Consider the following 22,609-nt stretch of genomic DNA (forward strand, 5'->3'; position numbering starts at 1 on the left):
TACTTTTCATTTATTCCTTTCTGCAGAGTTTCTGCAGAGTTTAAATATATATAAAATTAGGATCTATTATTTTTATAATTTCAACAAGTCAGTACAAACAAGGTGATGATATTCAGATACCTGGTCTCTAGAAAGAAGGCATTCATTCAATAGATGTTTATTAAGATGCTGTGCCAAGTACAAGGGTCCAAGGGAGAGCAGGCAGACAGGATGGTCTCTGCCCTTGTGGGATTTACACTCCTCCAGAGAGAGAGTCCTGACCATGGCTGGTGACTGACATGAGCTGTGATAAAGAGCAAGGGCGTGCTTTCCCCATATGGTCATTTCATCTCACACCTCTGAGGAGGTGACATTTAAGCTGAGACATGAAGGATGAAAAGGAACCAGCTGAGAGGAAGGAGGAAAGGGCATCCATGCACAGAAGCGAGAGTGCAAAGATCCAGATGGCCCAAAAGAGAAGGTCAGCATGTCACAAACAGGCAGCAGAGGGCGAGGACTGCGCTCCCAGGGAAAGGCAGGGCAGGAGTCTAAGCGGGAGAGTGATGCGATCGGTTTATGTTTTAGAACCATCACCGTGACTGCTGGGGTTGGAGACGGGGCAAGAGGGCAGCTGACAGACAAGATAATGATGTCTTTATTAGCTTCCTGCTGAATGACATTGATGAGGATTTTGGTTTTAGACAAGGCCTGAAAATTGCAGGTAATGACTGGAAGAGGTTAGAAGAGTGCACATTTTAAATGGCTCTTAAGTGCACACACAACCGATGACATTATTATCTTCGCCGGGCTTGTGGACAGGAGGGTTGCAGCTGGCTCTTCTCGCTCTCAGGAGCCTGTGAGTCAGTGGGATTCAGTCAAATGCAGGTTCTCATTCGGCAGGTCATGCTGGAAGGGGCCTGAGACTCTGCATTTCTGGCCAGTTCCCAGGAGATGCCAAACCACACTTGGAAGAGCAGTTTATGAAGGACTTTCATTTCCAAAGTTGCTGTAACGTTCAAATTCCTTTTTTAAAAGCATGCTTTGCGTTGTGCTGGAAAATAATAACAGTTATCAAGGCTCTCAATCAAGGCTCTTAATAACAGTCAAAAGGCTCTCAAAACCACCCGCTTGAGACGGTTACCGACAAAGCAGAAGAACAGATTAGAAAGGGCAGTCTCTGGCTAGGCCACCAGGAGGAGGGCAAGGCCACCCAGCCATCAGCTCACCTCCTCCCTGATGAAACTCTTGGCTCCAGTGCAAAACAAAGAAGAAGCAACATTTAAGTAAACATTGTGTGCATGTCCCTGCTCAGTCGTGTCCAACTCTTACGACCCCACGGACTGTACCCCACCAAGCTCCTCTGTCCATGGAATTTTCCAGGCAGGAATACTGGAGTGGGTTGCCATTTCCTTCTCCAGGGGATCTTCCATGCCCAGGGATCGAAACTGAGTCTGTTACATCTCCTGAGTTGGCAGGCGGATTCTTTACCACCTCAGAAGCCCCTGGGGCCGGATTACTTGGGTTAAAAATCTTAGCTCTGTCACTCTCTAGCTTTGTGAACTTGGACACATTGCTTAAGCTCCCCAGTCCTCAGTTTCCTCCTCTGAAAAATGGAGATAATAATAGCTAAGAGTGTTGTAAAGATTAAATGAGTTCTTGGGCTCATAGTGTCTTTACCTGCAAAGTGGGTATTTAATATTCCTGGGCTCACAGAGTTGGGAAGATTAAATAATGATAGCTGGTGCTTTAATAGTCTCATTTAGAATGACCAGCATGTAATGAGACTATTAAAGCACCAGCTATTATTATTTGATCCTCCCAACAACTGTATGAGCCCAGGAATATTAAATACCCATTTTGCAGGTAAAGACACTGAAGTTGGCAAAGATGGCACTCGGCTCTGGGACAGGGACAGCTCGTGGCTTCTCTGCTTTTCGGATAGCTCTCCATCCCAGAGGAGGGACCCTGGGAGAGAGCAGCCATCCAGATGCAGCTGATGCCACCAGAATCCCATTTTCTGTAGCACCTCAGGGGCCCCATGCCATCCCAGGTATCGCAAGCAGACCTGGTCCTCCCTCTGACCTAAAACAGCCACGCTGTGCAGGAACTAGAGGCCACGGGGTAAAGGTTCAAGGCAGGTGGGTGCTCAGCCTGCAGCATTCCCAGCTGTTCACTTACTCGGCATCTCTAAGGCAGATGGATCACAAAACGAAACTCAGCCTGCAGGGGCCACATTAAAACAAGACAATTCTATCCGCCTTCTGCACAGCAGCCTCTGCAAGATGAAAAGGGTTTCTGAGATGAGAAGGCAGGCCGCCTCCATCTATCTTACTTAATCCCGCTGGTTGGATGCAAATTGCTTTCTCACACTGATGCAAAAGAATGCAGGTGAGTGGGATGCAGCGACTGGGGCTCGCAGCTGAAAGATGGCACGAGGGTGGGCAGCTGCCCTAAGAGGACTCTGGGGCCTCATGTAGGGCAGAGGGCAGCCACCAAGAGCCTCTCCTCTTCCTCCTCCCTGACTCCCCACCTCACCTTCCCCTCTACCCCTGCTCCCTGTGAGGACTTTGCAGAGTGTGGGAGTTGAGTCAGAAATTTCCTCAGCCTTTGTCTGGGGCAGGAACACCTGGAAGCATTTTGATGGACCAGAATATCTCCTGGAGCAAATGCAAAGCTGGCTCCTAGGCCACAGAGGGTCAGCTTCTGGGAGGGGATCTCACAAGAGGCTCAGGGACAGGGAGCCTGTGTTGACCCACCCTGAGTCGAGTGGGTTTAAGAGAGGTGAAGTCTGACTCTCGGTGTGTACGTGCTAAGTCACTTCAGTTGTGTCTGACTCTTTGCAACCCTATGGACAATATAGCCTGGCAGACTCCTCTGTCCATGAGATTCTCCAAGCAAGAATACTGGAGTGGATTACCATGCCCTCCTTCAGGGGATCTTCCCGACCCAGAGATCGAACCAAGATCTCCTGTGTCTTCTGCATTCCAGGTGGAATCTTTACCGCTGAGCTTCTGCAAGCCCCTGATTCTGGGTGCTCAACTCAAATTTGTATTTTACTTGTGTTTATGTTTATGTATGTTTATGTGTTTATGTATGTGTATGTTTACTGGTACTTCTTCATTACCCAAAGAACTTGAGATGGCTTAGAAAAACGTGTGCGATGTCAAGGAATAAAAAAGATAGCTTTGGAAATTGAAGGGAAAGTAAAAAAATAAAAGGAAAGATGGACTTCCCTGGTGGTTGAGTGGCTAAGACTCTGCGCTCCCAGTGCAGGGGGCCCAGGTTTGATCCTTGGTCAGGGAACTAGATTCCATATGCTGCAACTACAAGTTCACACTCCACAATGAAGACCCAGTGCAGCCAGATAAATAAATATGAAAAAAAAGAAGAAGAAAAGAAAAGAAAGGGAGGGAAAACAATGGAACTAGGAGTAAGATTTTCAGCTTAGCACTTTGAAGGATGTTAAAAAAAAAAAAAACACGACAACCTCCCTGCCCCCACCAAGCAGACTACTATTGGCCACATGCACCCTAACATGAATGAAAGTGTGAGGGAGGCTGGGGAGCACGGAGAGGTGTGACTTCTAGTGTGGGCTGGTCCCCAACCAGGTCTTCGGGTCATCTGAGGCAAAGGCAGGGGGTAGGGAAGTGGGGAAGAATGCAGGAAGCCCTGTGGGGTGAGCAGAGAGGGAGAAACAAGAAGGGCCTCCTCGGGAGGTGTATGTGAGCAGGTGGCACCATGAGGGGGCAGGGGGCAGACTGTGCCAGCATGTCCAGCCTTGTCCTTACTTCCATTGCCAGCGACATGAGGACAGAAACTGGCTGGCCTCCCAGATCATGGAGGCAGCAGATAAACTGGGTGAGAGAAGGTGAATAAGCAGGGACCAAGGGCCCCAGGCCAGCCCCGAAGAAGCTCCGAAGTTGCACAGTCCCCAGAATCAAGCTCACCAAGGGAACGTCCTGCCTGTGATCAGAAGCGAGTCTCCTCTGCTGTTTCCCCACGCACCACCCTCCTGCCTCCCAACCCCACCAATCAAGCAAGGGCTTCATCCCTTGACTTTATCCTGGAATGTAGAACCAAGGAAGGCCTTGTTTCATTTTGTTTTGTCCTGTTTTGCTAGGTGTACGGATGGGGAAGGAGGAGGGCATTGCGTCACACACACATCAAGTGTGTTCTAAGCATCCCGGGATCCTCCCGACTTATAAGCAACCTTGCACTCATTAACTGATCTAAATCTTTTTTCCTTAAGGTGTTTTGACTTTTAGTCAAACTTCAGTTTAAGTAATGAGTTTCGGAGGAAGAAGAAGTCAAAGGTTGTGTTGTTGTTTTTGGAACACTGACCATTAAATCGTGACGAAGTTGACCAGAACCCACTTTTTAAATTTTTTTTACTCCTACACTCCGTACTCCTCCAGAGTCACACCAGAAAGAAAAGACTTTGATTAACCTCTTGCTATTCCTTCTCCGCCCATATCCCATCCCCTCATTGTCCCATCTCCTCCTATGTCTAAGTGAGCAGTGCGCAGACAGGGACAGCCTGAGCATGGCCAGTGGCCGGCAGAGCTGGGACTCGCCTGATGCCCACATCCCAGGGCCAAGCCGATGCTGCTGTTGTCCTGGGCGCCCCCATCCCCAGCGCTGCAGGTGTTGGCCGCTCACGGCTCACACCTTCGCTCTCCTCTAAAAGCTCGCTTTTTGGCCGAGGCGTTGCTGGGAGGTTATAGCCACACTGAAACCCCTTGCCTTTTCAGGCAACCACCTCTGTGTGACAGTTTATGCTCCAGAGCTCCCCATGGGGTCAGGCTGAGGCTGGACTTCTTTTTTTTAAATTTTTATTTATTTATTCATTCATTTATTTTTGACTGTGCTGGGTCTTCGTTGCTACATGGGCTTTTCTCTAGTTGCAGTGAGTGGAGGCTCCTCTCTAGCTGCAGCGCGAGGGCCTCTCACTGCAGTGGCTTCTCTTGTGGAGCACGGGCTGTAGGTGCACAGGCTTCGGTATTTGTGGCACGTGGGCTGAGTTGCCCTGCAGCACGTGGAATCTTCCCGGAACAGGAATCAAACGCTTGTCTCCTGCGTTGGCCGGCAGACATTCTACCACCGGACCGCTAGGGAAGTCCGAGGCTGGACTGCTGTAAACCGCGTCTTTCCCCAGCCCCTGGCCCTTAAGCGTTTCTCTTGAGACCCCTTCCTTGATAAATCCCTTGTATGAGCACCACAGCCTCAGGTCTTGCTTCTCTGGGGCTTAACTATGACACTTTCGTCTCCTTTGCTGTCTTTATAAAAGCATGGTGTTTACAATGATAGGGGCAAAGTAGGTGATTAAATAGTTAATCCTACGAAGGGATTGTAAGTAAAGAAGAAAGTATGGAAGACTCTGTAGTTAATGATCACTTAAAAAAACAGGTTTGCTTAACCACAAAACCAAACAGGCTGGCTTAGTGACAAAACCGTGCAACAGAAGCAAGAGACATGCCCCCAAACAAGAAAACAGTGCTGGCATGAAACCCACATCCAGCCCAGGGAGGTCGGAAAGTTAATGATTCCTAGGACATGCTCTTCTGTGAGCACCAAAAACAAAACTATAAGGAAAGGGTAACATTATCTCATGGACTCTGTGGGAGAGGGAGAGGGTGGGGAGATTTGGGAGAATGAAACGAGTCGCCAGTCCAGGTTCGATGCACGATACTGGATGCTTGGGGCTGGTGCACTGGGACGACCCAGAGGGAGGGTATGGGGAGGGAGGAGGGAGGAGGGTTCAGGATGGGGAACACAGGTATACCTGTGGCGGATTCATTTCGATATTTGGCAAAACTAATACAATATTGTAAAGTTTAAAAATAAAATAAAATTAAAAAAAAAAGAGTGACATTATACATATTTGCTGTATTTTCGTGTATGTTACCACCTTTTTGCTTATTTCCTTTATGCCATGACAACCCCACTTTGACCATGTAGGGACAAGAAAACTCACCCACCTGACGTGGAGGATGAGCTGATGGGGAAAAAGGTGGTCTCCTCTTCCTCCCCACTTGTCTTTTGATTATAAGACTGTAACCCACCCACTCACCTACCCTTGCAGAAAAGAAAAGAAAAAAAAAAAACAAAACTATAGCCCACTAAGTTCTCAGGGTGGCATCCTTTTGCCCACGGGCTTGTGAGCCTCACAAACATCCTATTTTAATAAATCATTTCTTATCTATCACTGTGCGTCTCGCTGAATTCTTTCTGCAGTAAAACATAAAGAACCAGAGTGGCTCAGAGCATCCCCGAGGAGCATTTCTACAGTTTCAAAAGGGTCCCTCTGGGCAGGAGTTTGGCCTTCCTGTTTTTCAACTGAAGAGGGTCAACTATAAATTGGCACTTGCCACGAGCGCTTGCCATCTACCTCTATAAGGATTCAATCTTGCGCTGCTGTAGCTGCTGATTTTCAACACCCCTGAAAGTTCAGGATAGAGAAGAGAAGTGAGGTACCCATGCTTGGGGGAAAAGCTGGTAGGATAGGTCTTCAGACAGTTAGACACCCTCAGGAGCTGAGTATGAGCCCAACTCTTGTATCTCCTCATATCTAGAAGAGCACTAAAGTTGTTCATGGTGATCTGTTTCTCATGACTAGAAGGAACCTGGGGAAATATGTACTCGATTGTATGTACTGTCCCTTCATTAAAATCCATACATCCTCCCCTCCCGGCCCCGTCTCTTTGGAGCAGTTTCTCAGAGCTATCTGAGGTGTTGTCTGCTGGACTGCAGTCCTCATTTTGCCCCAAATAAAACAACTCACAACTCTTACTTTGTGCGTTTTTTTTTTGTGTGTGTGCGTTTTTTTAAGCCGACCGTGTCGACCTTCTACCACAACCTCACGAGACGGGTCTGGAGTGGGCATGCAGGTGTGGATGTTACTGGTCTCCGCATCCCACATGGTTCCCTCTGTGTCCTGGTGGCGTCAATGGGAAAACCACACTGCCATCTGCCTTGGTTTCCAGGGCTGGCGTAACAAAGGACCACAAACTGAGTCACTTAAAACAACAGAAATGTATCGCTTCATAAGTTCCGGAGGCTAGAAGTCCAAAGTCGAGGGGTGGACAGTGGCATGCTCCCTCTGAGAGCAGCAGGAAAGCATCCTTCCTTGCTCATCCAGCCCCTGGTGTTTGCCAGCGTTCCTTGGCCAGTAGATGCACCGGTCCAGCCTGCCTTCTTGTCACACAGCCATCTTCTCCTGTGCATCTCTCCTCATAAGCACACAGTTACGTTTGATTAAGGGTTCACCTTAATCCAGTATGACCTCATCTTAACTAATGACCTCTGCCACAAGCCAGTTTCCAAATAAGATCACATTCTGAGCTACTGTGGGTAGAACTTCAACACATCTTTTTCTGGGGGCCAGGGGGGATTACACTCCAACCCATAATACCAACTCTGCCGTCCATTAGCTGTGGGGTGCCACAAGTCAGGTAACTTCTCTGATCTGGCTTCTTCCGCTGTCGGAATGGGAACACCAGGGAGCTGAGGCTGGAGATAGGGACCCTGGGGGTCATGTATGTCTCTCTTGGGTACCCATGGGCTGTTGTTACAGCCCTGTCCTAGCCCCATCCCCACCCCCTAGCAGCCCCTGCCTAGGAGAGCTTAGATCTGCCCTGGAGGTGTATTTTGTATCAATAAAAGATTATCGGAGTCTCAGGAAGTCGGGCTTCGTGGGCCATTGTTTAAGTGTCCCTGCCTGTGACTGCTTGATGAACAAGAGGGGAGCTAAGAATACATTAGGTGGGATGACCTGGGTGAGTCAAACACACACAAAAGCCTCCGCACAAAGCCCTTTCTGGTCTAATAATGGTGCTAAGCAAATCCATCTTCCCCAGGCAATTTCCTGCTGCCAGAACTGAGCTGTCTCCTGTCTCCTCAGCCTCCTGCTGCTCCACAGCCTTCCTGCGGGGCCCCAACAAAGGGCAGTTCTGTTCATCCTGACAGGTCCTTTTGCTGACAGATCTGTCTTCTTTATTCAGAGTAGTCCCATATCAATCTGAAACTGTCAGCTGCTTCCAGAATAATCTGTTCTTTCCCTGATCTAAGTCTCAAAGTTTGCAGTGATCATGAAAGATGCAAATTGAGGACTCCCCTGGTGGTCCAGTGGTTAAGAATCCACCTGCCAATGCAGGTGACACGGGTTGGCTCCCTGGTCTGGGAAGATCCCACGTGCCATGAAGCAACTGAGCCTCTGCGCCACACCTACTGAGTCGTGCTCTAGAGCCCGGGAGCTGCAACTACAGAGCCCATGTGCTGCACCTACCAAAGCCCGAGTGTCCTAGAGCTGGTGCTCCACAAGAAAAGGCCCCGTGATGAGAAGCCTGCGCAGCTCGACGAAGAGTCACCCCTGCTCACCGCAACTAGAGAAAGCTTGAGTGCAGCAACAAAGACCCAGAGTGGCCAAAACTAAGTGAAGTAGTTGTTTTCTTTTTTTAAAATCTCCCAGTTTTAGGAAATCAGTTGTTACCTAAACCAGGGCTTTCAACCATGCCAATGTGTATGCTGAAAGCCTCTTCAGTTTGCAAATATGGTAAAGAAATTGCTTTGAGAAACAGACATATCTGTCGTTCTCTCCTTTTCCATTTCTCTGAAGGAGAGAGTGAACGGAAAAGAACACAGCCCAGTCTTAAGATGAGCAGGCCCTGTAGATGGGCAGAGAATTGGGAACAGTCAGCTGCTAATGCAGGAGAAGGCAATGGCACCCCACTCCAGTACTCTTGCCTGGAAAATCCCATGGGCGGAGGAGCCTGGTGGGCTGCAGTCCATGGGGTCGCTAAGAATCGGACACGACTGAGCGACTTCACTTTCACTTTTCACTTTCATGCATTGGAGAAGGAAATGGCAACCCACTCCAGTGTTCTTGCCTGGAGAATCCCAGGGACGGGGGAGCCTGGTGGGCTGCTGTCTGTGGAGTCGCACAGAGTAGGACACGACTGAAGCGACTTAACAGCAACAGCTGCTAATGCAACGTGGGAGGAGAGCTCTGAACGTCCAGCTGAACTAGTAAATTAAACACTTTCTGACATTGCCAGGGTCTGGATGAGGAACCGTCATAAAAGCTGCTGTGCTATTCTAAGCTAAGTGATTTTTAAGATAAGGCCTACTTTTACATTCCTTTGAAGCAAGGGAGGCAACAATTGCTTTAGAAACAAATGCTGACTTTAAATTTGGAAAATAGGATAGTCAGAAGTTTCCTTAAACCTTCCTTCTCCCAGCATCTACCCCCTCCACAAACCAAACAAACATAGCAACACCTGCCAAAAACAAGTCAGTTATTCTGAAAATCAATTAAATTATTTATGTCCTTTGAAATGCGTATTTCAAAGGCAAGTGCAGAGAAAGAGAGAGAGCCAATTGGAGCCGCTGTATTGAACAGCTTTTTAGTTAAATCAGGTTCTTTGTCTCTCTGTTTTGCTAATGGTGTGGATTGTTGACCTTTCCAATCATTAAGTATGGCTGCTTAGTAAGATTCCCCCTGGGCTTGGTTTGTTCACAGTTTTCTGAGCGACAATTCCCCCATGTTGCTGGCCTAAAAGCATAATGAGGTGAATGAATCACAAGTAATAATAATTTTAAAAATCTAAGCACAAACAAAACTGGACTCATTACCATGAAGAAGCAGCATTCTGATGAGGGGAGGAAATAAGTCTTAGGACAGGGGACAAATACATAATGACCACCACTTTCGTGTATTGGTCACTGCATGCCAGGCACCTACCCCTTTAGTTCTAGTAGAGACATTTTACAGAAGAGGAAACTGAGGCACAGAGAGGTGAAGTAGTTTGCTGAAAGTCACACAGCTAGGAAGTGACCAAGGCAGCCTGGCTCAAGCGTGACTATTTCAGCCCTTTTAAGGAAGGGGAATGGGAAAGGCATAAAAAGAAGTTAAATGTACATAAAGAAAAGGACAGTAATATTTCTAAATGCACACTGATTAGTATATTTGTTTCTTGGGGTGAGTGAAGTTTAAGTCCCTCAGATCAGATCAGATCAGTCTCTCAGTCATGTCCGACTCTTTGCGACCCCATGAATCGCAGCACGCCAGGCCTCCCTGTCCATCACCAACTCCCAGAGTTCACTCAGACTCATGTCCATCGAGTCAGTGATGCCATCCAGCCATCTCATCCTCTGTTGTCCCCTTCTCCTCCTGCCCCCAATCCCTCCCAGCATCAGAGTCTTTTCCAATGAGTCAACTCTTCGCGTGAGGTGGCCAAAGTACTGGAGTTTCAGCTTTAGCATCATTCCTTCCAAAGAAATCCCAGGGCTGATCTCCTTCAGAATGGACTGGTTGGATCTCCTTGCAGTCCAAGGGACTCTCAAGAGTCTTCTCCAACACCACAGTTCAAAAGCATCAATTGTCCAAATCTTCTGCGACCCCATGGGCTGTAGCCCACCAGGCTTCTCTGTCCATGGGATTCTCCAGGCAAGAATACTGGAGTGGGTTGCCATTCCCTTCTCCATGGGATCTTCCCAACCCAGGGACTGAACCCAGGTCTCCAGCATCCAGGCAGGTTCTTTACCATCTGAGCCACCAGGGAAGCCGTACTTGGTGGTTTAGAACAACAGACGCGGGACTTCCCAGGTCCTTCCAATGCAGAGAGTGTGGGTTTAATCCCTGGTGAGGGAGCTAAGATCTCATATGACCTGCTGCAAAAAAAAACAAAACATAGAATTGAAGCAATACTGTAACAAATTCAATAGATTTTTAAAATGTGTGCATGTGTGCTAAGTCGTGTCCAACTCTTTGCAACCCCATGGACTGTAGCCCTCCAGGTTCCTCTGTCCATGGGATTCTCCAGGCAAGAATACTGGAGTGGGTTGCCATTTCCTCCTTCAGAGGATCTTCCCAACCCAGGGATCAAACTCGAGTCTCTTATACCTCCTGCATTGGCAGGCAGGTTCTTTACCACTAGCGCCACCTGGGAAGCCCCAGACTTTAAAAATGGCCCATCTCAAAAAAAAAAAAAAAAATCTTAAAAAAATTTTAAATAATAAAACAAAAACAGACATTTATTCTCCTACAGTTCAATCCAGGATGCTTGGTTCAAGATCTTTAACTCAATTACATCTGCAAAGACCTTTTTTATTTTTTCAAATAAGGGACATTCATAGGTCCACGAGTTTAGATGTAAACGTATCATTTGGGGGACCACCATTCAACCCATGACCATCAATTAGGACCAGATGCTGTAGGAAACAAAACTCATCTCACACTGGCTGAAATAACAAAGTAGACGAATGGTCTAGGACAGCGAAGGCTTCAGGTGAGAGGAGTCTGGGAAGGGCTCCACTTCCAGGCAGGCTCTTGCCTGATGGTCTGAAGGGCTGTCAACTGCCCCTGGGGTCACAGGTTTCCTTGTTCAAGTCCACATGGATGAAAGAAGGTTTTCCTTCCAGAAACCCCCAGCCCATGTTCCTTGGTCTCCCCTCAGCTCTGACTAAGGTATGCGCCCAGCAGTAGCCCTACTGCTGTGATTGCTGTGACTGGAGTGGTGGTATGTTGGTTCCTAGGGCTTCGAGGTGGCTTCAGTGGTAAAGAACCCACCTGCCAATGCAGAAGACAAAGGGGACTCGGGTTCAATCTCTGGGTTGGGAAGATCCCTGGAGCAGGGCACAGCAACCCACCCCAGTATTCTTGCTTAGAGATGCCCATGGACAGAGCAGCCTGGTGGGCTACAGTCCATAGGGTCACAAAGAGTCGGACATGACTGAGCGATTAAGCACACACACACATGTTGATCCTAAGCCAACCAGGAGCCACGACTGGAGGTCGACAGGGTGTTTCCTCCTTTAGAATACATGGCTAAGAGAAAATCAAGGTACTGCCAGGATGTACTGTACAACATAGGGAATATAACTAGTATTTTATAATAACTGTCAATGGAATATAACTTTTAGAAATTGTGTAAAGAATTAAAAATTTTAAAAAATCAAAAAGTACAACCTCAACCTTGATCAAACATCTTATAAACATAAATAGTTGCAGGCTAGAGGCAACCCACTCCAGTATTCTTGCCTGGGAAATCCCATGGACAGAGGAGTCTGATGGGCTACTGTCCATGGAATCGCAAAGAGTCGGACACGGCTTAGCGACTAACACACACACACAAAGAAAGCAAAATCAAGATATTGTTGGGAGACCCACCATGGGCTCTTGTTCAGTTACTAAGTTGTGTCTGACTCTTTGAGGCCTCATGGACTGCAGCACACCAGCCTCCTGTGTCCTCCTCTGTTTCCTGGAGTTTGCTCAAATCCATGTCCATTGATGCTATCCAAACATCTTATCCTCTGCTGCCCTCCTGTCCTTTTGCCTTCAATCTTCCCCAGCATCAGTGTCTTTTCCAATGAGTCAGCTCCTTGCATCAGGTGGCCAAAGTATTGGAGATTCAACTTTGGCATCAGTCCGTCCAGTGAACATTCAGGGTTGATTTCCTTTAAGATTGACTGGTTTGATCTCCTTGCAGTCCAAGGAACTCTCAGGCGTCTTCTCCAGGACCGTAATTTGAAAGCATCAATTCTTTGGTGCTCTTGCGTTTAGTCCTTTCTTTAAACTTCCCAGGGGGCATGGCTTCTTTCATCTTACAGGTGTTGAAATGGAGGGTCAGAAATATGGACTAACTTGGCCAAAATTCCTCACTCCTAACAGAGCAGAGCCAGGGCTGTGGATTCCACAGCCGTTCTTGGGCTCGTGACCAGGCCCAGGACCCTGTCTACTTTCTGTCCCGTAAGTGAGCTGCAATACTCTGCTAGGAGTTACGCCATCACAGATAAGTGCGCATCCACTGAAAATGAAATAAAAGATGTTTGAGTAAATTACAACCCGATTTCTCCAGAGAACTAATGAAAGAGTTGGAGATAAAGATAATCACACCACAAAAACGAAGTGCTACCTCACTTTATATCACTTTAATGGCCACTGATACTTTCATTCCTATACTAAGAGTCTCCCAAAGTGCTGGCAAACTTGGTTGAAAAGTAATATTCATTATATCGATTTCTGCTTTCCCCGCTGTAAAAATCAGTGAAAAATTAATTCTCTTTAGGCCCTCTGGACCCTGGCTCCCTTGTCATTTGCCTTGACAAAAGCAAGTGAAAATTTTTGGTACTGCTGGGAGACAGAGGATTCAGTGATGGGGAGGGGGGAGCCTGCCGGCATCCAGAAGCTGTGATTTGGGACTTCCCTGGTGGTCCAGCGGCCACCAGGGCCCGGGTTGGATTCCTGCTCAGGGAACGGAACCCCACATGCTGCAATTCAGAGTTTGCTTACCGCAACTAAAGATCCTGCATGCTGCAACTAAGACACAGAGCAACCAAATAAATTATTTCTAAAAATGCCTATTTTTATAAAAGGAGCTTTAAAGGTTTTTCAGTTTATCTCCTTACTTACTATAGGGAGCCCCTTATTTCAGGGCTTTTGGGCTTCCTTGATGCTCAGGGGGTAAAGAATTCCCCTGCAATGCAGGAGACGTGGGTTCCATCCCTGGGTCAGGAAAATCTCCTGGAGGAGAACATGGCAATACCACACTCTAGTATTCTTGCCTGAAAAAATCCCAAGGGCAGAGGAGCCTGGGCATGCACACACACTGTTACCTCAGGACACAGACTATATTATTCCTCTTTGTACTCTGAGCACCTCTTAGTGTCTGGTCCTAACGCAGGTGCTCAATCAATGTCTATCAAAAAATGAATGAGTGAAGAAACAGACCTTTCCTAGTGCATACAAAATGGATCAGGTTTTTAGGGACTGAGTCATCTGCTTCACACTGATCAAACTCACACCTAAATTCATAAGGAATTTCTATATAAAGCAGAATGCAGAAAGTCTGTTTTCCTTTGCATCAGGCAAGGAAGTTCTCACATTTGCTACAACATGGATGAGCCCTGAGGACATTAGCCCTAGTGAAATTAGCCAGTCACAGAAAGATAATATTGTGTGATCCCTCTCGTAGGAGGACTCTAGAGGAGTCAAATCCAGAGACAGAAAGTAGAATGGTAGTTGCCAGGGGCTGGGGAGAGGGAGGGATAGGGAGCTGGTGTTTAATGGGTACAGATTTTCAGTTTTACATAATGACGAGGGCTATGCTGATAAATGGTGCTGATGGCTGCACAACATTACGAGTGTATTTAATATCACTAAACTGTGCACTTAAAATGGTCAAAACGGTAAATTTTGTTGTATTTTACAAGTTTTTTAAATGGGAAAAACTTTTTTTTTTTTTTTTAATAACTCTTTCTGGGCCAAAGCCTGAAAGTTGCAAGGCTTCAGCAAGCTCAAGAGTTTTAAAATATCAGTTACATGAGACAGAGGTGCCCGTGCAGTTGTTGTCCAGGTAGGGAGAGATTCCTAGTGCTTCCTACTCCACTATCTCAACAAAATCCCCCCACAAGAATTTTATAAACCAGGATGTTACAACAATTTTGCCAGCCTCTTCCCCAAAACTGGCAAATTTCATCACGTGTCCAGGACAATACTTAACAAAGATGATCCAGCTTCTGATGAGTGAATTCCAAACATTAAAAAGAAAAACTGTGATATATACACACAACTATACATAAAACAGATAACTAATGAGGACCTACTTACAGTCCAAGGAATTCTACTCAACACCGTGTGATGACATGTATGGGAAAACAATCTGAAAAAGAGTGGGGACTTCCCTGGTGGCGCAGTGGATCAGAATCTGCCCGCCAGTGCAGGGGATGTGGGTTCAGTCTCTAGCCTGGGAAGATTTCACATGCCGGGGCTCTGTGTGCTACAACTACTGAGCCCACGATCTACAGCCTGTGAGCAGAACCTACTGAAGCCGGCACGCCTAGAGCTTCTGCTCTGAACACGAGAAGCTGACGCGATGAGAAGCCTACACACCGCAGTGAAGACCCAAAATAAATAAATACAAAAGAGTGGATATATGTATAAACAATTCACTTTGCTGGACAGCAGAAACTATCACAACATTTTAAATCGACTATACCCCAGTGGCTCAGACAGTAAAGACTCTGCCTACAATTTGGGAGACCTGGGTTCGATCCCTGGGTCAGGAAGATCCCCTGGAGGAGGGAATGGCAACCCATTCCACTATTCTTGCCTGGAGAATCCCCATGAACAGAGGAGCCTGGAGGGCTACAGTCCATGGGGTCACAAAGCGTTGGACATGACTGAGTGACTAAGCACAACAACATACTCCAATAAAAATGAATTTTAAAAAAGAGTCTTCCTGATGTATTTCAAAATGTGGGATGAGGAAATTACAGAAGCAAGGAGATGGATTAACAAGTAAGTTTATAAAGTAAACTAGATTGTAAACTCCATTTAGTGACACCTGCTTAAGGAAATCCTCAAACTCTCATGGATGATGAGGTTTTTTTGCCCCAACTAATTCTAAGAGAAGCACTTATTCCTACTCCTACTACTAAAACTAGGAAAGATCTTGGAGCCCCCTGATTTCAGCTACCCCTCTGTTATTCAACACTTTCCCACAGGGCAGGCAGCACACTTTTAAATTTTATTTTTATTTGATTTATTTGTTTATTTGGCTTCACCGGGTATTAGTTGTGGCATGCAAACTCTAGTTCCCCATGTGGGATGTGGGATTGCAGCATGTGGGATCTAGTTCCCCAACCAGGGATCAAACCCAGACCCCCTGTATTGGGAGAAAGGAGTCTTAGCCCCTGGACCACCAGGGAAGTCCCAAGCTCTACCCTTAGATGTGGTTAGTGACAGCCTATGAATTTTGAAAGACAGCAGGAAGACACCCCGTAGCAGTTACTCTACAGTGCCCCTTCCCATTTGTATTCTCTATAGTGGAAACAGAATGACTCTTTTACACGTAAATCAGATCCTGAAAGGATACTTATCGCTTGTGCCATCATAAAATCAAGGCACAGTATGATGACATTATATATTTCATTTTTCACTGATGTTCTTTCGAGAAAAAGTGAGATGTCAGAGGACCAGGTGCCAGCTCCATCTATTATAATTACTTCTCTGCTGGGTGACTTTGGTTAGGAAACTTGGCCTCTCTGAGCCTTGGTTTTCTCAATAACAAAATAAAACTGTAATTTTGATAACTTTTTAGAGTGCTTTCAAGTCTAAAAGCTTAAGATTTGATGACTTTAACTAAAAGTCCACAGCTTTCAGAGTACTAAGTCTTGTGGATCTATCATAAGTTCCCATGTGAGACTGAAGGTTTTAGTCGAGGTTTCCAGAGAAACAGAACTGAAAAATCTATTTATAGAGAGAGATTTATTTTTAAAAATTGGCTTCTGTAGTGATGGGGGCTGACAAGTTGGAAGTCTGCAGTGAAGGTCGGCAGGCTGGGAATTCTGGCAGGAATTGGTGTTGCAGTCTTGAGTCCTAAGACAGCTGGAGGCAGAATTCCTTCCTTCTCTGGTAGCTCAGTCTTTTCTCTCTCTCTTTTTTAAAAAATATTTATTTGGGAACTTCCCTGGTGGTCCAGTGGCTAAGACTCTGAGCTCTCAGTGCAGGGGGCCCAGGTTCGATCCCTGGTCAGGGAGCTAGATCCCACATGCTACAACTAAGACCTGGAGCAGCCAAATAAATAAATAAAATTTTTAAAAATATATTTATTTGGCTGCTCCAGGTCTTAGTTTCGGCACACAGGATCATCAATCTTCACTGTGGCATGCGGGATCTTTAGTTTTAGTGTGTGAACTCTTAGTTGCGGATCAGTTCAGTTCAGTTGCTCAGTCGTGTCCAACTCTTTGCAACCCCATGGACTGCAGCACACCAGGCCTCCCTGTCCATCACCAATTCCGGGAGTTTAATCAAATTCATGTTCTTTGAGTCAGTGATGCCATCCAACCATCTCATCCTCTGTCATCCCCTTCTCCTCCTGCCTTCAATCTTTCCCAGAATTTCCCAGGGTCTTTTCCAAGGAGTCAGTTCTTCACATCAGGTGGCCAAAGTATTGGAGTTTCAGCTTCGGCATCAGTCCTTCCAGTGAATATTCAGGATTGATTTCCTTTAGGATGGACTGGTTGGATCTCCTTGCAGTCCAAGGGACTTCAAGAGTCTTCTCCAACACCATAGTTTAGTTGCGGTATGTGGGATCTAGTTCCCTGACCAGGGATGAACCCAGGCCCCCTGCCTTGGGAGTCTTAGCCACTGGACAACCAGGGAAGTCCCCAGTCTATTTTCTTAAGGGTTTCTGCTGGCTGAATGAGGCTCACCCACATTATGGAGGGTAATCTGCTTTACTCAAAGTCTACAGATATAAATGTTCATCCTATCTGAAAAATGTCTTCACAGCAACATATAGACTGTTGTTTGACCCTACAACTGGTACTGTAGCCTAGCCATGTTGACATAAAATTAACTCCCATACCAATAAGCCGCCCGGGAGGATCCCTGTTCCCTCTTTCCATCCTCATCAAGCCCCTGCCCTTGCCCTCGGGGTTCTCAGAGTCCAGCTGGAAGAAGGCTCCCATGCTTCTGCCATGGGAGGTGTGCCACAGAGGTGTGCTTCAGACAGTAAAGGAGCCCCACGAGGGGGCTTGCCAAGTTTTGGCCTTCTCCTCTGCTCCCTGTTTCCTGTCCTCCCCACCCCCAGGAGATGAGGAAAATGACTCCCTGTTTAATAGGTTAGATCCCTGTGAGTTTGCTTTGTGTGAATCAGATGAGTCAGTCCTCAAGGGCCCAATTAATTTTGTGCTAAGCATGGTGCTAAACATAGCCTAGAGTCAAAAATGGTGAACTGGACAAGCAAACCAACGTAGGGCTCTGGGAAAACAGGTTTGAGGGTAGACTATCAGGAAAGCTTTCAAGAGAAGATGATCTTGGAATTGGATTGGAAGGTCAGCTGGGGAATCATCCAAGTGAAAAAGGTGAGGAATAGCATCTTCTGCATGGTACCAGCAAGTGCAAAGGAAGGGGTGTGGAGACAGGCCCTGCAGGCACATTCCCACAGTGCTCTGTCTCCCTGACTGAGCTCCTCATAGTCGTCACTCCACATCTGTGTTCCCCATTGAATCATGAACCACAGACAGAGGCCAGGTCCCATTTATTTCTGTTTTTCCGGCACTTAGCATACGCTTGGCATGTGGTTAGAATACCTAAAAAAGGCTGATCAAATAACACCGAGTTCAAGTTCAAATCTGGCCACAGTGTGGGTTCAGCCCTGACCCCTGCCAGCGTTTTGGCAAATCCTCACAGTTCTCGAGAAGGACTGGGCAAGAGAGAGGGAAACAGATCACCATGACCACTCTTACTGAGAAACTGAACTGTATTTCTACTACGGTGCAGAAGCAGTACCAGTAAAGAACAGGTTTGGTAGAGGTGAATGTTGCAGCATGTGGGATCTAGTTCTCTGAGCAGGGATTGAACCTGGGCCCCCTGCATTGGGAGTGCAGAGTCTAAGCCACTGGCCCACCAGGGAAGCCCCCTCAATCAATGTTTTTTGACCGATGAATAACCTAATCCTGATTCTTGCTGGGTGTGGGTATTGTGCTCAGTGCTGTAGATCATTTGGGCACAAGGATATTAAAACATGCAATTCTCGGTGTTCTCTCTTCTCTCATTTGACATCTAGTGCTATTAAAAGGGGGCTTCCCAAGTGGCATTAGCGGCAAAGAACCCACCTGTCAGTGTAGGAGACACAGGAGACCCAGGAGACCCAGGTTCAAACTCTGGGTCTGGAAGATCCCCTGGAGGAGGAAATGGCAACCCACTCCAGTATTCTTGCCTGGAGAATCCCAAGGACAGAGGAGCCTGGGGGGCTACAGTCCATAGGGTCACAAAGAGTCAGACATGACTGAAGCAACCTAGCACGCATGCAGGCTATCAAAAGAACAAAAGACATAGCTGAGAGTCAAGGGAGTCAGCTCTCAGTAATCCCACCAACATTCCCAGGGGATTCAGAACTACAGTGAAGAAGAGAGAAATCAACAGTCAGCACTGCCCCTGCCTTATCCACAGACTATCCATGGGTCTGGACGAGGCTTCAGTTACCATAGCTACAAGCCTACCTCTTGGGGAGCACACCACACAGTAGGTGCCTGAAGAGGCTCACGCTAACCACATGAGATGTAGATCTTGGCTTAAATAGAAAAGTTTTCCTTTGGAACTTACAATTAATGAATGTGACAGAACAAGATCTGATAAAAAATAATCAGCCTGCTTCCCTTGGATGGAAATTAACAGGCTGGTTCATTATGGGAGCCAGGAAAAAACACAAAGCTGGACACTGCAATTATCTGTTCATTGTGATGCATCTTCAGCTATTGGACATGGCATGTTTCCAGAAGGCACACACAGGAGACACGGTGGAGAATGAAAAAAACAAAACCCCTTTCAGATGGGGATCAGATTAGGAAGTTTATGTTATTCCACCTAATAATAAGAATGACACAGCCACATGATGCTTTTTAATTTCTACCACACTCTCTTGCATATTATTGTATTTAGTCTTCTAGCATCCTTCCAAGGCTGTTATGGACAATACCCATTCTCATTTATAGAAAAGAAAACCAAGCTTCAGTGATGTCTTGTGATTTGCCAAAAGCCACTCAGACAATCAGCAAAAGAACTAAGAAAGCTACTAGGAGACTTCCTTGGTGGTACAGTGGTTAAGAGTCTGTCTGCCAATGCAGGGGACAGGGGTTCAATCCCTGGTCCGGGAAGATCCCAGATGCCTCAGGTCAACAGCTTGTGTACCACAACTACCGAATCCAAGCGGCCTAAAGCCTTTGTTCTGCAACAAGAGAAGCCACAACGACGAGGAGCCCACACAGGGCAACGAGGAGTAGCCCCCGATCACCGCAACTAGAGAAAACCTGAGCACATCAACGAAGACTCAGCACAGCCGAAAAGGAACAAATAAAAATTAAAAAGAAAGAAAGCAGCTAGGATTTGAATCCAAGTCTCCTGACCCTACTTCGTCCAGTGAGCTTGCTATCATACTCAGGGATGATTTAGAAAACAACTCAATTTCCTGCCTGAGTTCTTGGAAAAGCAACTTAGATGAGATGACCTTCTGGAAGCAAATGTTGTGAGAGTGATCACAGAGCTCACGTAGAAGGCCATGTGAGAGGTTTTTACCAGCTGGTATAGCAGAGTTCTAGGAGAACTCTGTGGCATACTTACAGAGAGGAATCAGGCTTTTGGCATTTTTGAGAGAAAAAAATCATTAATGATATGCTAAGTTTATGAAAGGTTTTTTCCCCCCGGAATCTGTTTCTTTTTCTTCTTAATTAAATTACATTCTAATATTCATACTGAAGCAACAACACATTTGTCCCTAAGTGAAATAGAAGACCTCATCTAAGGGCATAAAAGCTATTAAATCACAGGGTGTGTTAGTCACTCAGTCGTGTCCCACTCTTTGCAACCCCATGCCCTGTAGCTCGCCAGGCTACTCTGTCCATGGAATTCTCTAGGCAAAAATACTGGAGTGGGTTGCCATTCCTTTCTCCAGGGGATGTTCCTGACCCAGGGATCAAATTGGTGGGGTCTCTGAATTGCGGGCAGATTCTTTACTGTCTGAGCCATCAGGGAAGCTCCATTAAATCACAGAGGCATAGAAAATAAAAATATTGCCAGGCCCCCAATCTCACTCTAGGACCTCCAGCCATGACGAAGAAAAACAGCCAACACTTACATAACACTTAGGATTTGCCAGGCACTGTTCTATGCAGTTTGCATATATTAGCTCATTTAATCCTCCTGAAAACCCTAGGAGGAAGGAGCAGCAGCATCTTGATTTTGCAGATGGGAAAACTAAGGCAAAGCAGCTTGCTTGGGGTCACCCAGCCAGGTCTCCACTGAGCTGAGATTGGAGATTGAGCAGGCTTGGGGCCAGTCTGAGTCTCAACCACGAGATGGAGTCTGAGATGTCTCTGACTCTTCTTCCTGAGGGGAGCAGTTTGGACAGAAGACTACTGAGTTTTCTCCCCACTCCCTCACTGGTTCCTAATTTGTGAGATGTGAATATCCTTAGCATCCATTGGTTTGCATGAAAAATGGGGTGGACTGTTAAAAATTATGTTTATCAAACCATGTCATAACAACGGAACTATAGGTATAATCTGATGTAGAGTGACAAAAATAGTAAGTATAACTTGCCTTTTACACTATGATTTAAAACTGTAGCTATGGGGAACTGTATTCAGTATCCTGCGATGAACCAGAATAGAAAAGAGTATGTATATAACCAAGCTACTTTGCTGTACAGCAGAAATGAAGACAACCTTGTAAATCAACTTTGTGGTTCAGGCACTAAGTCGCGTCCGACTCTTTGTGACCCCATGGACTGCAGCACGTCAGGCTTCCCTGTCCTCACTATCTCCCAGAGCTCACTCAGATTCATGTGCATTGAGCTGGTAGTGCTATCTAACCATATCATCCTCTGCCACCCTCTTCTTCTTTTGCCTTCAATCTTTCCCAGTATCAGGGTCTTTTCCAACTATATGTCAATAACGTTTTTTTTAAAAACTAAAAAAACTGTAATTATGTCATCTAATCCTAGTTTTATGACTATACACACGGGAACATAAATGAGAAATACACTAAATGTTGGGCATTCCAGGTGGCTCAGTCGTAAAGAATTTGCCACCCAGCAGGAGATGCGGATTTGATGCCTAGGTTAGAAAGATCCCCTGGAGAAGGACATGGCAACCTGCTCCAGTATTCTTGCCTGGAGAATCCCAGGGACAGAGGAGCCTGGCAGGCTATAGTCTATAGGTTCGCGAACAGTCAGACATGAATGAGTGACCGAACAACAACAACAATAACACTGAATATTAACAATGGTTGTTCTGGAGTGGTAGAACTCTAGGTGACTTTTTTTCTTCATCCATGTATCTAATTGGCCCAAGTTTTCTTCAGTGAGGAAATCTGTATAAATAAGGTAGGGAATTTTACATTACGTCACAATTGGGAGTAATTTAAATTGGTAAAACTTGCCGAGGTGTAAGGAGTATGGACTAGAAAACATGTCAAAGTTCACATTGCTGCAACAGGATTGGGTCTAGAACTAGGCATTAAAGGGGTGGGTTAGCTTGGGAAGAAAGCATAATCACGGGATATGATGGTTGCACACAACTCTGACTGTCACGCAGTGGGTGGTGTTGCCTGGTGTCACGTCACAATCCCACGTGAGCTGGGGAACCCCAGTCTTCCTTTCTGCTCAGAATTAAACGTGCCAGGAGAGAGTGGTTCACACAAGTCACTGACAGAGCACACCTGTGACTCTCACAGCTGAATCCATGTTTTCCTTTTCACCTTTCTGCCCACTTGGCTGGAGCCAGAGGGAAAGAAGAGGAGGAACATAAGACACCGTGTGTGCTCTACAGCCGATCCATGCCTGGACTTCATGCCTCCTGACGGCGCACAGACGCCCTACAGTAAACCTCTGGCGACTGATACTATCTCCTTTCCAGATAAGCCCATTGTTGATGGAAGAGACAGGCTTAAACTCGAGAACATTATCATCTGTATAACTCAGTATCTCCTTTAACCCACACCAGGAGCTTCCATGTTGGAATATGCAGTGGAACACAGGATACAATCTGTTTTCATGGAGTTCACAATCTAGCTGCACCAATGAGATATTTACATATGAAGAAATCACAATATAGGAAGATCATAGATACT

At 46.3% G+C, this 22,609-nt stretch overlaps 1 long non-coding RNA gene across 1 annotated transcript; it reads right to left on the bottom strand.

The window, feature by feature from the left end:
* Positions 1-616: 616 nt before the first annotated feature.
* On the bottom strand, positions 617-2,287 carry LOC147373126 (uncharacterized). Its single transcript, XR_015164535.1, has 2 exons — positions 2,158-2,287; positions 617-1,030 (listed from the first exon to the last, which is right to left on the bottom strand). It is a non-coding gene; the product is annotated as an uncharacterized LOC147373126 (long non-coding RNA).
* Between the last annotated feature and the right edge of the window lie 20,322 nt (positions 2,288-22,609).

Source organism: Bos grunniens, chromosome 5 (assembly GCF_055505025.1).
Source record: "Bos grunniens cultivar Pamir isolate PY7600 chromosome 5, Bosgru_T2T1.0, whole genome shotgun sequence".
In the NCBI taxonomy this organism is placed as follows: Eukaryota; Metazoa; Chordata; class Mammalia; order Artiodactyla; family Bovidae; genus Bos; species Bos grunniens.